This window comes from Staurois parvus, unplaced genomic scaffold (assembly GCF_062004578.1).
Source record: "Staurois parvus isolate SC_StPar_1 unplaced genomic scaffold, SC_StPar_1.0 ptg000657l, whole genome shotgun sequence".
In the NCBI taxonomy this organism is placed as follows: Eukaryota; Metazoa; Chordata; class Amphibia; order Anura; family Ranidae; genus Staurois; species Staurois parvus.
Genome location: NW_028318453.1, coordinates 5,249,663 through 5,266,816, shown reverse-complemented (window position 1 = coordinate 5,266,816; position 17,154 = coordinate 5,249,663). Strand labels below are relative to the sequence as shown.

The following is a 17,154-nucleotide window of genomic DNA, read 5'->3' as shown; positions in this document are numbered from 1 at the left end:
ATTCTTCTTTACAAACTCAAACATTCACTATATAAACTGAAAAATGTTTGAAGATTTTGCTTTCCTTTGAATCACTTAATGAATATTTGGTTGTATAAGCACTGTTTCTGAGAACTGCTGTACATCTGTGTTGCATGGAGTCAACCAACTTCTGCCACCTGTGAACAGGTATTCCAGCCCAGGATGATTGGACTACATTCCACAGTTCTTCTTCTCTATTTCTTGGTTTTGCCTTAAACTGCATTTTTTATGTCACCCTACAGGTTTTCTATTGGATTAAGATCCGGGGATTGGGCTTGCCACTCCATAATGTCAATCTTGTTGGTCTGGAACCAAGATGTTACACGTTTACTGGTGTGTTTGGGGTCGTTGTCTTGTTGGAACACCCATTTCAAGGGCATTTCCTCTTCAGCATAAGGCAGCATGACCTCTTCAAGTATTCTGATGTATTCAAACTGATCCACGATCCCTGGTATGCGATAAATAGGCCCAACACCGTAGTATGAGAAACATCCCCATATCATGATGCTTGCACAACCATACTTCACTGTCTTCACAGTGTACTGTGGCTTGAATTCAGTGTTTGGGGGTCATCTGACAAACTGTCTCTGGCCACTAGACCCAAAAAGAACAATCTTACTTTCATCAGTCCACAAAATGTTGCGCCATTTCTCTTTAAGCCAGTCAATGTGCTCTTTGGCAAATTGTAACCTCTTCAGCACGTCTTTTTTTCAACAGTGGGACTTTGCAGGGGCTTCTTGCAGATAGCTTGGCTTCACATAGGCGTCTAATTGTAACAGTACTCACAGGTAACTTTACACCTTCTTTGATCTTCCTGGAGCTGATTGTTGGCTGAGTCCTTGCCATTTTGGCTATTCTTCTATCCATTCAAATAGTTTTTCACTTTCTTCCACATCTTTTAGGTTTTGGTTGCCATTTTAAAGCATTTGCGATCATTTTAGCTGAGCAGCCTATCATTTTCTGCACTTCTTTATATGTTTCCCCTCTCCAATCAACTTTATAATCAAGGTACGCTGTTCTTCTGAACAATGTCTGGAACGACCCATTTTCCTCAGAATTTCAGAGAGAAATGCACTGTAACCAGCATGTACAACATTTGCTGCCTTCCTTCCTTAAATAAGGGCAATAATTGCCACCTGTTTTTCAAAGAATGAATGACCTCACTAATAGAACTCCACACTGCTATTATTTTGAACATGCCCCTTTCAATTAGTGATTCAATTACACAGAATCAACAGCATGCATGTCATGACTGTTGGGTCTGTTGGATTTCTATTACTCTACTACACCTGCTAGTAAATTATTTGCCATGTAGAAATATCATTTCTACCAAAAACAGTGATTGATCAGGTTAGTGATGTCTGACTGCTATTATTTTGAACACAACTGTATGTCAGTCATCATGGCAACAATGGTCCATCTGCTCCTGAGGATGTCGAAACGGAGGAAACAGGCCAGGCAGAGCTTGCAATGTGAGGTCGTCATGATTTGGGTGGCCACACACACGGTATTAGCAGGTTTGCGCACGTGATGTAAAGCCCAGAACCACATATACACCTGACCCTTTAGTGTTAAGTGAGCACTATAACATGTGTGTGATGTTTTTCTACACTTGGCATGTTTTAATAGAGAAATCTTTTACAAAGGGTTTTCCCTCCCTTGCGTGCCTCTCTGACTGGGACTGATGTAGAACTTTTCAAAGAAGGAATGATCTCAGATAAACCTGTTGAGTTTTTACTTAGCAGTATATGACCACCTTAATTAAAAGGTCATTTATATCTGGTAAGTGACATCATCACTGGGGGTGTATGGAGGCCTAGGGCACTTTCTGCACATAGAAATCACTGAAAGGTTGAAGTGAAAACACCTGGGTGCACTTCTTTGTGGAGACTAATTACTGATCTGAATCCTCAATTTTGGTGGAAGGCCTTTTTTACAATGTATATGAATAATATTACATAAGGGTTTTTACAAATGAATGTTGCACTTCCTTTTTTTTTTCTTCTTTTTTTGAACATTTACAAACTGGAGCAGAATGGTGCTTCAAACGCTTCAACAAAGCTTGCTGAAAGCTCTGAAAATGCTTTGTCAAAGCTTGCTGTTCACACTACTCTTATACAAGCTCAAGACTATGTGAAACAGGCCTTAGAGCACACAAATTTGCATTATAAACCCATATAACTTACAGGGTTTTTGAGATATAAATCTTTAAAGCGGAGCTCCACCCAAAAGGGGAAGTTCCACTTTAAGGGCTGCTCCCCCGCAAGGATTGGCACCTTTGGGGGGGCAGGTACCCGAATTTGACAGGTACCCGCTCCCACTTCCGGTCCGATCGCCTAGCGGAAGGTGTCCTCCCTCCCTGTAGTCTTTTGGGACACGTGACAGGTCCCAGAAGATTACAGGACCATTCATGAAGAGCAGCGCTACTTGCGCATGCGCAGTGGGTACCCGGCTGTGAAGCTGCACAGCTGGGTGCCCACACTGAAGATGCCTGCCTCCTGGAATACAGGACGGCCGGTGAAACGGCCTGCGGGGGACACACCGCGGGACCAAGGGACAGGCAAGTGGCTGTTTGTGTAGCTGCTGACATTTTTTGACAGGGTGAGTGGAACTCCGCTATAATCATTAGTGATCTTGACACTTCTTTATCAATGCTTATAGACCAATTAACACTGTAATCATTATTAGCTCAAAGGCCTACATGAACCACTTCCTGTCCGGACACTTTTACCCCCTTCCTGTCCAGGGCAATTTTCAGCTTTCAGCGCTATCACACTTTGAATGACAATTGCGCGGTCATGCAATACTGTACCCATATGAATTTTTTACCATTTTTTTGAGACAGATAAAGCTTTATTTTGGTGGTATTTATTCACCGCTGGGATTTTTATTTTTTTTACTATGTAAATGAAAAAGTCCAAAAATTTTGAATAAAATTTTTATAAAATTTTGCAGATAAATAATATTTCATCCTAAATCTTGGCCAAAATTTATTCCGTTATTTTTTTAGTAAAAAAAAAAAAATCCAAATTAGTTTATAACCAAACATTATAATTTTTAAACATTTTTTTTTACATTTTTATTTTATTTTTTTTTATATTATTTTTTATTTTTATTTTTTATTTTTACATACTGTCACCCTAGCAGTACAGTGTCACCATGGTGACACTGTACTACTTGTGGGGGGTGATGAAGATTTTTTTTTTTTTTTTTTACACTGATTGCTTTTACACCCATATAGGATGTAAAAGCAATCATTTCTCTTTCTCTCTGTCTGCATTCTTGCAGTCATTGAGAAATACTGAGTGAGCTGTGATTGGTCACAGCTTGTCACATGGTACAAGGCTGTTGTGAATAGCCTTGTACCATGTGACCTCTGATCATTCACAGATTTCACACGTAGTAAGCAATGATGTCACAAGTGACATCTTGCTTACTACTTTGCATGTGATCACTGATTCGCCAATCAGTGATCACATGACCGGGACCTCGTACAGAGGTCCCGTCCGACGATCGGTGTTTCACTGTGTCCGGAGGACACAGCGGACACCGGATCGCGGTGGTGCGCGCTCCTAGGGAGCGCGCACAGCTAGAAAAGGCGGGTGCCGTTTAGGAACGGCAACCCGACCTTGGACTGCCACCGCCCTGCCGTTTATAAACAGCAGGCGGACGGCAAGAGGTTAAAAGCTACCGGTATCTTGTTTCCAAAAATTTCAAATGGCCACGCACTGTTCAAATTTCACTAATTTTGCTTAGTGGGTGGTCCAGGTGGCCCCCTCCAGCCCAAAATTCAACCAAAAAAAACAACAAAGGAGCCAGGTACTTCACCCACTCAGATGCAGCTGCTGCTTGGGTATTCTGACAGCCACTGCTGGTGGCTGTCAGAGCACAATAACGTAGCAAGGGGATTCATCTATTCCGGCTATACATATATATATATATATATTTTTTTTTAAGCTGAAACGTAGTGTATTGCCAACTTTAGCCTGCATGTGTGTGTGCTTGTTTTAAATCTTTGTGCGAGCAATCATTTCTATTTATTCATTTTGCTGACCTACTCTTTTTTTAATTTATTTAAGGTATACAGCAAAACATAACAGATATCATTAAGCATAGTCTGTCATGTTTTACTGCTAACAGTAATATACAAAGGGAGTTCAAGTCAAACCAGGACTTTTAATTTTACAGGTATAAAAAGGGATTCTAGTGTGGTGGTACTACAAGCAGTAGTAAGTGGCTAGCGTGTCCTATTACTGATAGGTAGAGCACATGTCGTGGGTCATTCCAGAGACTGTTAATCAACATGGCAGACAACAGTATTAGTGCGTGCATGGAATAGTGTGTGGTGATGAAGTTTCTTGTGAACAAAGGTGTAAAACCCACGTTTAAATACAGAAGACTTCAAGCACAGTACAGTGATGAGATGCTCTGACACAGTAAGACATTTGAATGGGGTAAACGTTTTAAAGGTGGCAGTACATCCATCAGTGACAATTCTGGCCATGGTGGTTCCCAGCCCACAGCAGTCATTCCTGTGAACATTCAACGCATGGAACACCTGATCTTGGATAATCGACGCATAACCGGTCATGAAATTGCACAGGAGACTAATCTTTCTATGGGAATGGTGAACACAAGGATGACGAAGTAAAGCAGACTGTCCTAGGATGGTTCAGGCATACTGACAAATCTTTCTATTCCAAAACTTCCCAGGCATTTATTAGAGGTACTTATATAGAGCCATCAATTTATGCAGCCCTTTACATACATATTGTACATTCACATCAGTCCATAACCCTCAAGGGTTTGGACCCATATTGGTGAAATTCTCCATTGCTGATATGGTGGAGGACACCTTGCTCTGTTCTCAGAGCTGCTGTATCTAGTGGTCGGAGCATACCGGATTGCATTTGTTTTGGATTTTGGAGGCAAGAAGACACCTTAAGTGTCTAGGAAAGGGGAAAAAGAAGAAAAGACAAAGAGGAGGGAGAGTGGGGGCTTTGGCGGGGTAGACTGAGCAAGTAGTCAGGAATAATCAAGGAATAACCTCGATTTAGAAATATTTCAAACATTCATCCGACAAATAGAACATGTCACAGTATATTCAGCATGAGTTGTGTTCCTCAGTCTTCTCCCTGAGGGCAGCAGTCAGATGTTCCATTTGTTGAATATTGTTCTACCTAGCAAATGATTGTGGCACAGTAGGTGGGGATTGTTTCCACATGCTAGGGTTGCATGCCCTGGCTACATTGAAATGGTGTTTCAACACGGACTTATGGTATCTTACTGGACAGTGGAGATAAGGAGCACTGCAGCTGGGCTGTCAAAAAAAGGAAATGTCTAAGTTTGTGAACAACCTGCAGGACCTGTTGCTAGAAAGGGCAGAGCTTTGGGTAGTCCCAGAAGATGTGAAGTAGCGTGCCATGCTGGGTACCACATCACCAGAATAACGGGCTGTGTCCCGGGAATACTGACGTTAGTACGGATGAGGTCCAGTACCAGCGCATCAAGATTTTAAATGTTATCTCCTGGTATTTACTACAAAGGGAAGAATTGTGAGCAAAGAGAAGATCTCTTTCCCATTTACTCAAATATGGGGTGGTCTGCCAGTAAAATACTGTAAGAAGAGGAGAGATTTCTGTAAGAGCTCATCTTCCAGAGGTGTTCAAATGAAGTGAGTCATCTGTGTAAACAGGCCTGGTCTGGGAGAAACCAGAGGAAGTGGGACAGTTGCAAAATCTTCTTCCTGCCCAGAACAGAGGGGTTGAGGTGCCATATAGGATCGATAGATGGACCCATCCAGAGGTACCAAGAAAGGTAGATGCTCTAACCAGGTTTAGGTCCGGCTGTTGCATGTTGATTTTAAAATCCAAAAACATATGAGATAAAATAAAGTCCACTGAATCATATACCACCACGTGACTGACAAATTGTTTGTGAATCAAACAAAAAAAAAAAAAAAGTGTTCCTGTGCAGTCTTCAGAAAAAATAAAATAAATAAAAACACCCTGTGTGTTCTTGTGCTATTCTCCAGTGCTCCTCCACCACCAACAAAGAGAACTACCCACTACAGCTCAGTCATAATATGCTTGTTGTATTTATATGGCACCACCCACGACATTTTAGGATTAGATGTTCCACTTATCCTCCAACCATATGCATCATACCACATAAAAGAGAAAGTAAATAGAGACCGCCATAGTGTAAAACCTTAAAGTACTTTTATTAGGTAAAAGCAATGTAGTCTATTCACACATCTAGTGCTATCCCAGTACTGAGGTAAATATGCATGCAAATCCAAACACTCAGCGGCCCACTCCCAAAGAGTATTCGATCCAGGGTGTATAGTATCACTTCTGGGTGTAACATGCAGGATGACACTTCCTGGCCCGCCCCAAAGCAGCATTTCGTCATATGGACGAGAAGTTGTCATGTTCATCTTTTTTTACCGCACTGTTAACCCTCCATGTACTCTGCCAATGTTCATACAAACATATTGGAATATGTATGTTGGTTCATCTAAAGCGCCATGTTGAATATGCTAGCTCCAGTTATCACTATCCTCTTAAATTCTTAAATGTATATGCATTACAATGCATGTTCAGCATGTTATATACACAAATGTAAAAATATATAAAAATTAAAATAGACGAATTTAATCTCTAACAAGTAAACCTATATGTTCTATAGATCTACACTTCAAAAATTAACGATAGAACAATTTAAATCAATATCTATGTTGACTCCTCATGGTGCAAGGGTATCTAAAATATCCACTTCCAATCCATTTTGTTTCATTTTGAGTTATTTTTTTTTCTTTTTATCTAGACCCCTCCAATAATTCTGGATACTATCAATTCCATAAAAGGCTAATTTTCTGAAATCTTTGTTATGGCATTTCTTAAAATGCAGTTACACACGGTTTATCATATCCTTTTTTGAGATTATTCATGTGCTCAATAATGAGTCTACCAAACGTTCTAGTAGTGCGACCTACAGTGGATATAAAAAGACTACACACCCCTGTTAAAATGTCAGCTTCTTGTGATGTAAAAAATAAATAAATAAATAAATAAAATGGAGAAATCATTTCACAACTTTTTCCACCTTTAATGTAAACTATAAACTGAATAAACTGAAATATTTTAGGTGGAAGTAAAAATAAACTAAAACAATAATATGGTGGCATAAGTGTGCACACCCTTAAATACTTTGTTGAAGCACCTTTTGAGTTTATTACAGCACTCAGTCTTTGTGGGTACGAGTCTATCAGCATGGCACATCTTGACTTGGTAATATTTACCCACTCTTCGTTCTAAAAACACGCCAAATCTGTCAGATTGCGAGGGCATTTCCCGTGAACAGCCCTCTTCAGAGTACCCTACACAATTTCGATTGGATTCAGGTCTGGGCTATGGCTGGACCATTCCAAAACTTTAATCTTCTTCTGGTGAAGCCATTCTTTTGTTGATTTGGATATATGCTTTGGGTCGTTGTTATGCTGAAAGATTAAGTTCCTTTTCATGTTCAGCTTTCTAGAAGAAGCCTGAAGGTTTTGTGCCAATATTGACTGGTATTTGGAGTGGTTCATAATTCCCTCTACCCTGATGAAGGCCCCAGTTCCAGCAGAAGAAAAACAGCCCATGAGCATGATGCTGCCAACACCATGCTTCACTGTGGGTATGGTGTTCTTTTGGTGATGTGCAGTGTTGTTTTCAAACATATCTTTTGGAATTATGGCCAAAAAGTTCAACCTTGGTTTCATCAGACCAGAACACATTTTCCCATATGCTTTTGTGAGACTTCAGATGTGTTTTTACAAACTTTAACTGGGCTTGGATGTTCTTAGTAAGAAAAGGCTTCCGTCTTGCCACTCTACCCCATAGCCCAGACATATGAAGACTACAGGAGATTGTTGTCACATGTACCACACAGCCAGTACTTGCCAGATATTCCTGCAGCTCCTTTACTGTTGCTTTAAGCCTCTTGGCAGCCTCCCAGACCAGTTTTCTTCTCGTCTTTTCATCAATTTTGGAGGGATGTCCAGTTCTCGTCAATGTCACTGCTGCACCATATTTTCTCCACTTGATGATGACCATCTTCACTGTGTTCCATGGTATATCTAACGCCTTGGAAATTCTTTTTTACCCTTCTAATGACTTCTACCTTTTAACAATGAGATCCCTCTGATGTTTTGGAAGCTCTCTGCGAACCATGGCTTTTGCTGTAGGATGTGACTAAGAAAATGTCAGGAAAGACCTACTAGAACATCTGAACTTTATTTGGGATTAATCAGAGGCACTTTAACTGATGGCAGGTGTGTACTGATTCCTATGTACCATGATTTTAAATGTGTTTGCTTAATTCTGAACACAGCTACATCTCCAGTTATAAGAGTGTGTGCACCCTTATGCAACCACATTATTTTAGTTTTTTATGTTTACTACCCCCCTAAAAGATTTCAGTTTGTTTTTCAATTGAGTTCTACAATTTAAAATCGGTCACATTAACCACTTGCCCTCCAGAGAATTTACTCCCCTTCCTGACTAGGCCATTTTTTTTGTTACGGCCCTGCGTTACTTTAACAATTGCGCGGTCATGCAAGTATCCACATTTGAAGTCAGTCAAAGTAATGGAAGATGCACTATCAAGTATAATTTCAAGCTGAAAGTAATTTCACAGTTGCAAATGTTTGATTCTTTGGCACTAATGTAATCCTCAAAGTTAAGAAATGGAGTATATGTTGAAATCTAGCAGAATTTCCCAGTTTCTTGCTTTTTTATTTAAAAAACCCCAAAAAAAACAAAAAAAAAACAATTTCCATAAGAAGATACAAGCTCAACATAAAAGACATACCAGTCTGTATATCATTTGATACCACCGGTGTCACTAGAGTAGTGAATGGTTGGTATCATTAAGAAAGTGGATGGTGTCAGTCAGTAACGCAGAGGGTGATGTCACTCAGTAGGACAGTGGACAGTGTCAGTAAGGGAGAGGACAGTGTCAGTAGAGCAGTGGATGGTATCAGTAGGACGGTGGACAGTGTCAGTAGGACAGAGTTCTTGGTGTCAGTAGGACAGAGGACAGTGTCAGTAGTTTTAAATTTTTATTGTTTTATCTTTGTTATATATTTTTACAATGTTGTATTTATTATTTTTTGCTATTAAACAGGTCCAATAAAAAAAAAAAAAAAAAATCCCAATACATGTTAATTGGTTTACGTAAAATTATAGCGTCAACAAATGGCGGTATATATATACTGGAATTTTTTTGTGTTTTTACTAGTAATGAAGGCAATCAGCGACTTATAGTGGGACTGCAGAGGGCATTCTGACACTGGGGGGCAACTGACTTGGTGTCACTGACATCCCCAGTGACACCAATACAGTGATCAGTGCCAATAAAAAGCACCGACACTGTACTAATGGCACTGAGCAGGAAGGAGTTACGTGGGGCGACCAAACGTTAACTGTGTGCTGTTTCACATTATGTGCTGTGTGTGCTTTTAACTGTAAGCACACAGTTTTGTACGGATCTGTTATGCAGAGCCATACAAAGCAGTGTGCAGGAGCTGACAGGGGAGAGAACTGTATTGTTTACATACAGTTCTCTCTCCAGTCGGTAATACTTGGTGAACCCCGGGTGCCAGGGACTGATCACTGGCTTGGACCCGGTGATTGACAGCCGAGGCCGTGAATGGTGGCTCAGGTAGGGCGTGTGCTCCCCCTACCCGAAACTGCAAAGTCACATATATACATGTGATTGTGCACACCCGTGCCGCCCTGTAGCAGTATTGCTGCTATAGGGCAGATGAGAAGCAGTTAAAAGCGGAAAACGTTCTGAAGTGATTTATCTTTGTCTCATTTTTTTACATCACAGAAACTTGACAGTTTAACAGGGGTGTGTAGACTTTTTATATCCACTGTACATTTTGGTAGCCACATTCACATTCCAATACGTAGGTCACATGAGTGCTTTTGCATGAAATAAATGATTTTATTTAATATTCTCTCCCTGTTTGGACCTGTAGTGGGTAGTCATATCCATATGGTGAGTTCTCTGTGTTGGTGGTGGAGGAGCACTGGAAAATAGCACAAGAGCACAGGTTTGTTTTTTGAAGACTGCACAGAATCTCCCCTTTTTTTGTCTGTTTGATTCACGAATAATTTATGTCAGCCACGTGGTGGTATATTATTCAGTGGACTTTATTTTTTATTTATGTTATCCCGAAAATGTTTTTGGTTTATTATGCACAGTGATTTAGGACATGTAATTATAGCACATAGTGCTGTAAAGATTTATTTTGATGATTTAGAGTGTAAGAGCACTTTGATTGCAGCTGCTCTTGTGCACAGGAACATTCATCCTAGCACAGGTATATAAAATATCTTTACTTCAAAATCTCCCTAAACATGTATTGCAGGCAATAAGACCAGTAAAGACACCTGGGTCTGATATACAAAACAGTAAATGGTCTGTGTATGCAGCAATTTAATGATGGTACATACTAGTTTCTAGGCCTCTGATGTTGGGATTGTACCTAATGTGTTGCAATAGAGGCTCCAGAGAAAGTATGAAGAGGAGCTGAGAGAGGGCACCCTTGGTTTGTTCTGTTGCTAACAGCAAAGGATTTGGAGGAAACTCCATTTACCCTGACTGTAGCCATAAGAGAAATAGAAAGAGGAAATCCAAGATAAGATTGGAGCTGGCATCCCAAGGTGTTGCAAGGTGGCCAGAAGAAAAGTCAAGTTCACACTGTTGAACGCTTTTTCAGCGGCTATTGATAAAAGGATGAATGGGGTGTTCATATGCTTGGCTCGTACTATGGCATCAATAGTACTAACTGTTATCTCGGGCTTCTCTTTTGTGGATAAACCTGATCTGATCAAGGGGGATAATGCACTGGAGAACGGAGCACAGTCTCTTTTCCCGGCTTGAGGATAACAGAAATACTTGCATGCAGAAGGTCTGGGGCATGGCGTGGTTATCTAGTATCGCATTGAAAGAGTTCGTAAAATGGGTCGCCAATTGTTCATGAAAGTGTCTGTAAAGTGAGACTGTGAAGCCATCGGGTCCAGGCGCTTTCCCTGCCGGGGACCCAGCCAATGTGCCTGCAATTTCTTCTGGAGAAATAGTTTTGGAGTGCAACTATTTCTTCCTCATTAAGTGAAGGCAGTCTCGGCTCTAAGGTAGGCATCAATTGCCACCGACTTTTCTGCAGAAGAGGGGTGCAGATTATACAGTGATACATAGAGATCGCAGATGGCCTCAGCCACTGGCAGGGACAAATTCATTTTAGTGCCCAAGGGAGTAGATGAGGCTGGAATATATGACAAATTGTGTTGGTGGGCACTTATGGCATTCGCCAAATATCTGCTACACTTGTCGCCAAATTCGTAAAAAAAAAAAAAAAACTCTACGAGACTTTATAAGTTTATTTTTGGCTTGAAATAATGAGCATTCCCTGATCTGCTCAACCAGGATATAGTTTTCCCTCTGTCCTGTTCAACTCTGTGACCATGTTTAATAAGCACCCCTCTCATGTAACATTTGTGAGCAGAACATAGGGAAAGATGACTATATACTGAGTCTTTGTTAGTCTAGAAGAAGAGGTTCAACTCCTGCAGAATGTTGGCTTTAGTTTCAGGGTTCTGTAGAAGGGATTTATTTAGCCACCAGGTGGGCAGATCTGGCTGTCGGGTGTTACATAGCCAATTCTAGCAAGATCAGAGTGTGATCTGAGAGCACAATATGGCCAGTGTGAGCACTGGAGACCATCGGAATCGTGGCGTGGGAGACCAGGAAGAAGTCTACCGTAGATTACAATCCACGAGTCAGTAAAACAAACAAAAAAAAAATTATAGCCTTTTCCTGTGGATGGAGAATATGCCAAATATCTACCAGTTAGTGGAAATGGAGAAGCTCTTTAGGCAGAGTTTGGGACTGCTGAGGTAAGGCAGAGTAGCCCTTCTTTAAGTTTTTTACCCTTGGGTAAAGGAGGACAAGAAAGGCACGTTTCTAACACAGATAGTTGATCTACAGTACATTTGGTAGATACACATTTGAATGTTTGCAACTGTATTTTATCATTCAGAAAGGATCTACCCTCCTAGTCAGTACGGATGTCCAAGAATTGCCAAGGTAGGGTTTTGGCTAGGAGGAGACTTGTCCTTTTTGATTTAGATAAGGGAGACATGCTATGATAGGCTGCCAGGAAATGTTACATAGTTAGTCTGGCTGAAAAAAGTCCATCCAGTTCAACCAAAAAAAAAAAAATAATCCTATACCACAGTTGATACAGAGGAAGGAAAAAAAACCCCCACAAAGCATGATCCAATTTGCTCCTGCAGGGGGGAAAAATTAATTCATGATCCCCAGAGAGGCAATTGAATATTCCCTGGATCAACTTTACCTATACATGTTAGTAACCAGTTATATTCGGTGTATCCAAGAATCCAGGCCTTTCCTAAAGCAATCCACTTAGCTGGCCAGAACCAAATCTTGAGGGAGTCGATTCCACATTTTGATGTATTTATACATGTTGATCATACCATCCCTTAATCTCTTTTCAAGAGGGAATAAATTCAGTTCCTCTAATCTTTCCTCATAGCTGAGCTCCTCCATGCCTCTTATCAGTTTGGTTGCCCTTCTCTGTACTTTCTCCAGTTTCCCAATGTTCTTTTTGTGAATTGGTGCCCAAAACTGAACTGCATATTCCAGATGAGATCTTACTAATGATTTGTACAGGGGTGAATTGATATCACTCTCTCTGGATTCAATAGATTTTAACACAAGAGAGGATTTGCTCGCTGTAGAAACCGAAGCTTGGTATTGCATGCCATTATTAAGCTAATGATCTATCAGAACTCCCAGTTCCGTCTCCACCATTGATTCCCAAAGTTGTACTCCCTCTAGTATGTATGATGCAGGCATATTCTTAGCCCCCAAGTGCATAACCTTACATTTATCAACATTAAACCTCATTTGCCACATAGTTGCCCAATTAAACAGTGCATTGAGATCGGCTTGAAAGTTTGAGACATCCTGTAAGGACATTGTTCCACTGCTTGGTGTCATCTGCAAAGACTGAAATGGTATTTTTAATTCAAGACCCTATATCATTTAAATATATTAAAAAGTAAGGGTCCCAACACTGAACCTTGGGGTACACCACTAACAACCCTGGACCATACAGAGTATGAATCATTAACCACTACTCTCTGAATATGATCTTTTAGCAAGTTTTCGACCCATTTGCATACTGATTTTTCCAAGCCTGTAGACTTTACCTTACACATTAGCTGTGTATGGGGAACTGTGTCAAAAGCTTATCCAAAATTTAAGTATACCACGTCCACCGCCACCCCTCTGTTTTGCTCACCCCCTCAAAAATAAATCAGATTTGTTTGACAACTTCTGTCTTTCATGAATACATGCTGTCTGTTGCTTAAAATATTTTTTTTTCCCCATCAAGAACTCATGTATGTGGTCTTTTATTAAACTCTCCAGTATCTTCCCAACAATAGAAGTTAAAGAGGTCTATAATTACTTGGTAAAGATTTTGATCCCTTTTTAAATATAGGCACCACACTGGCCTTACGCCAATCCAGTGATACTATGCCAGTCATTAAAGAGTCCCTAAAAATGAGAAACGGCTTTGAAATGACAGAGCTCAATTCTTTAAGGACCCGAGGGTGTATGCCATCCGTTCCAGGCGCTTTATTCACCTTTATTCTGTCTAAATATTTCTGGATCATATCAATTGTGAACCAATGTGCTTCATCTGGAGCTGTGTCAATACTATCCCCATTATGGGCAAGAGCTTCCCCATGCTCCTTTGTATACACAGAGCTGAAGAAGGTATTAAATAAATTTGCTTTCTCTTTGTCCCCAGTCACCCACTCTAGATTATTTTGTAACTGGCCTACATGCTCGGATCAGACCTTTTTACTATTAATATATATATATATATATGAAAAATTTTGGGGGGTTTGTCCTATCTTTTGCAATCTGTTCATTTTCAATTTTTGTGGCCTTTATTTCCTTTAAACATTACAAAGAATATAACAGAATATGCAAAAACGATGATAGTGTTCTTTTCATTTTTATACATAATAAAAGCGCTTTTGTTATTATTTATAGCTTTTTTAACTTTGGCCGTAAGCCACATACAGTCAGGTCCATAAATATTGGGACATCGACACAATTCTAACATTTTTGGCTCTATACTCCACCACAATGGATTTGAAATGAAATGAACAAAATGTGCTTTAACTGCAGACTGTCAGCTTTAACTTGAGGGTATTTACATCCAAATCAGGTGAACGGTGTAGGAATTATAACAGTTTGCATATGTGCCTCCCACTTGTGAAGGGACCAAAAGTAATGGGACAATTGGCTTCTCAGCTGTTCCATGGCCAGGTGTGTGTTATTCCCTCATTATCCCAATTACAATGAGCAGATAAAAGGTCCAGAGTTCATTTCAAGTGTGCTATTTGCATTTGGAATCTGTTGCTGTCAACTCTCAAGATGAGATCCAAAGAGCTGTCACTATTAGTGAAGCAAGCCATCATTAGGCTGAAAAAACAAAACAAACCCATCAGAGAGATAGCAAAAACATTAGGCGTGGCCAAAACAACTGTTTGGAACATTCTTAAAAAGAAGGAACGCACTGGTGAGCTCAGCAACACCAAAAGACCCGGAAGACCACGGAAAACAACTGTGGTGGATGACCGAAGAATTCTTTCCCTGGTGAAGAAAACACCCTTCACAACAGTTGGCCAGATCAAGAACACTCTCCAGGAGGTAGGTGTATGTGTGTCAAAGTCACCAATCAAGAGAAGACTTCACCAGAGTGAATACTGAGGATTCACCACAAGATGGAAACCATTGGTGAGCCTCAAAAACAGGAAGGCCAGATTAGAGTTTGCCAAACGACATCTAAAAAAGCCTTCACAGTTCTGGAACAACATCCTATGGACAGATGAGACCAAGATCAACTTGTACCAGAGTGATGGGAAGAGAAGAGTATGGAGAAGGAAAGGAACTGCTCATGATCCTAAGCATACCACCTCATCAGTGAAGCATGGTGGTGGTAGTGTCATGGCGTGGGCATGTATGGCTGCCAATGGAACTGCTTCTCTTGTATTTATTGATGATGTGACTGCTGACAAAAGCAGCAGGATGAATTCTGAAGTGTTTCGGGCAATATTATCTGCTCATATTCAGCCAAATGCTTCAGAACTCATTGGACGCTTCACAGTACAGATGGACAATGACCCAAAGCATACTGCAAAAGCAACCAAAGAGTTTTTTAAGGGAAAGAAGTGGAATGTTATGCAATGGCCAAGTCAATCACCTGACCTGAATCCGATTGAGCATGCATTTCACTTGCTGATGACAAAACTGAAGGGAAAATGCCCCAAGAACAAGCAGGAACTGAAGACAGTTGCAGTAGAGGCCTGGCAGAGCATCACCGGGGATGAAACCCAGCGTCTGGTGATATCTATAGGTTCCAGACTTCAGGCTGTAATTGACTGCAAAGGATTTGCAACCAAGTATTAAAAAGTGAAAGTTTGATTTATGATTATTATTCTGTCCCATTACTTTTGGTCGCTTAACAAGTGGGAGGCACATATCCAAACTGTTGTAATTCCTACACCGTTCACCTGATTTGGATGTAAATACCCTCAAATTAAAGCTGACAGTCTGCAGTTAAAGCACATCTTGTTCGTTTCATTTCAAATCCATTGTGGTGGTGTATAGAGCCATAAATGTTAGAATTGTGTTGATGTCCCAATATTTATGGACCTGATTGTAGGTTTGATTTTTAGCCTTTTAAACTTGTTGCTCATGGGATTATATTTTGCAGTGTGTTCGCATACAGTCTTTTTGAAGAACTCCCATTTCTGTGTTGTGTTCATCGATGTCAATACTTCCTCCCAGTCTAAGTCTTGGAGAGCAGCTCTCAGCCTTGGAAAATTAGCTCCCTTACAGTTGAGCGTTTTTATTTTTCTTCTATGTGCTTGTTTACAGCTAATAAAATCATGTTATGGTCACTGCTACCCAGATGTTTATTGTGCAGTTTTGAAATTCTGCAAAAAAAAAAAAACAAAATACAACTTGAAGGCAGTCTCCTTAGGTCAGCAAGACAACTGAATCCCTTTTCAGGAGTATTAAGGCCCTTAACATTCCAAGACAAGAGCTTCAGCGTAATTTTTGAGAAGCGAACCTCAGACGTCGACCCTCGCCAACACTTGCAGGGGTAGGGAATGTGGAACGTCAAGAAGAAAAAAAAAGGGGGGAGGGTTTAAAAGGTGAGGTGGGATGGGAAAAAGAGAAGGCAAGGAAGAGGAAGAAAAGCTGTGAAGAGTAGTGTGGAAATAGAGGAAGTAAAAGAAGAAGCAAGGAAACTAGAGTATGTGAAAAGAAGAGTGTGGAGGTGGTGAAGAACCAGCACTATTTCTCCAAATAGGCAGCAAAGGCCTAGTGGGGGAAGAGGTAAGGCACTTCAGGGGATTGAGCCATGAGCAGCCTAATGCCATAGGCTGGCCTATTAAAGGGCAGCACTAATGTACAATCTTCTTGGTTTCGCTGGTAAAATGTGAGGAGGATGGACCATTAAAAAAAAAAAAAAAAAAAAAGACATATGTGAACAATAACTCCAGGCAGAGCTGAAAAGCATGAGGCGGAGGGACAGCCCACCTCCTGAGAGCCGAAGCCCATCGAGAGTGAGCTGCAACTCCTAAGCTGGTCCCACCTTTAAGGTAGACCTCAGCCAGCATAATGATGCTAATCAAACTAACAATGTAACCAAATGAATCACATAGCCCAACAGGGGCAACAATCAAAGAGCAATGTGTAAGCTTCAGGTATGATCAGGAACCACTTCAGGGTGGCCAAAGTCAGGGAGGTGGTGCAACACTCTTCCACCGACAGGACCTTATAGCCCAAGCACCACAGCATAACGGGGCCCAAAAAAAATCTGCTGTCAGAGGTTGGGCGGGACTTGGACTGGAAATTAAGTGGGCCTGGGTGCTGTAGTGCATGCACATACTAAACCAAAAGCCAGGATATCACACTCATAATTAAACAGTCAAAGAAACAAACATTGGATGTACGTGTATGGAAAGT

The 17,154-nt window shown here is 40.7% G+C and overlaps 1 protein-coding gene across 4 annotated transcripts in view; it reads right to left on the bottom strand.

Annotated features, from left to right (window-relative positions):
• STXBP5 (syntaxin binding protein 5) overlaps positions 1-17,154 on the bottom strand; it is a 488,403-nt gene that overhangs the window by 42,606 nt on the left and 428,643 nt on the right. The window lies entirely within an intron of this gene.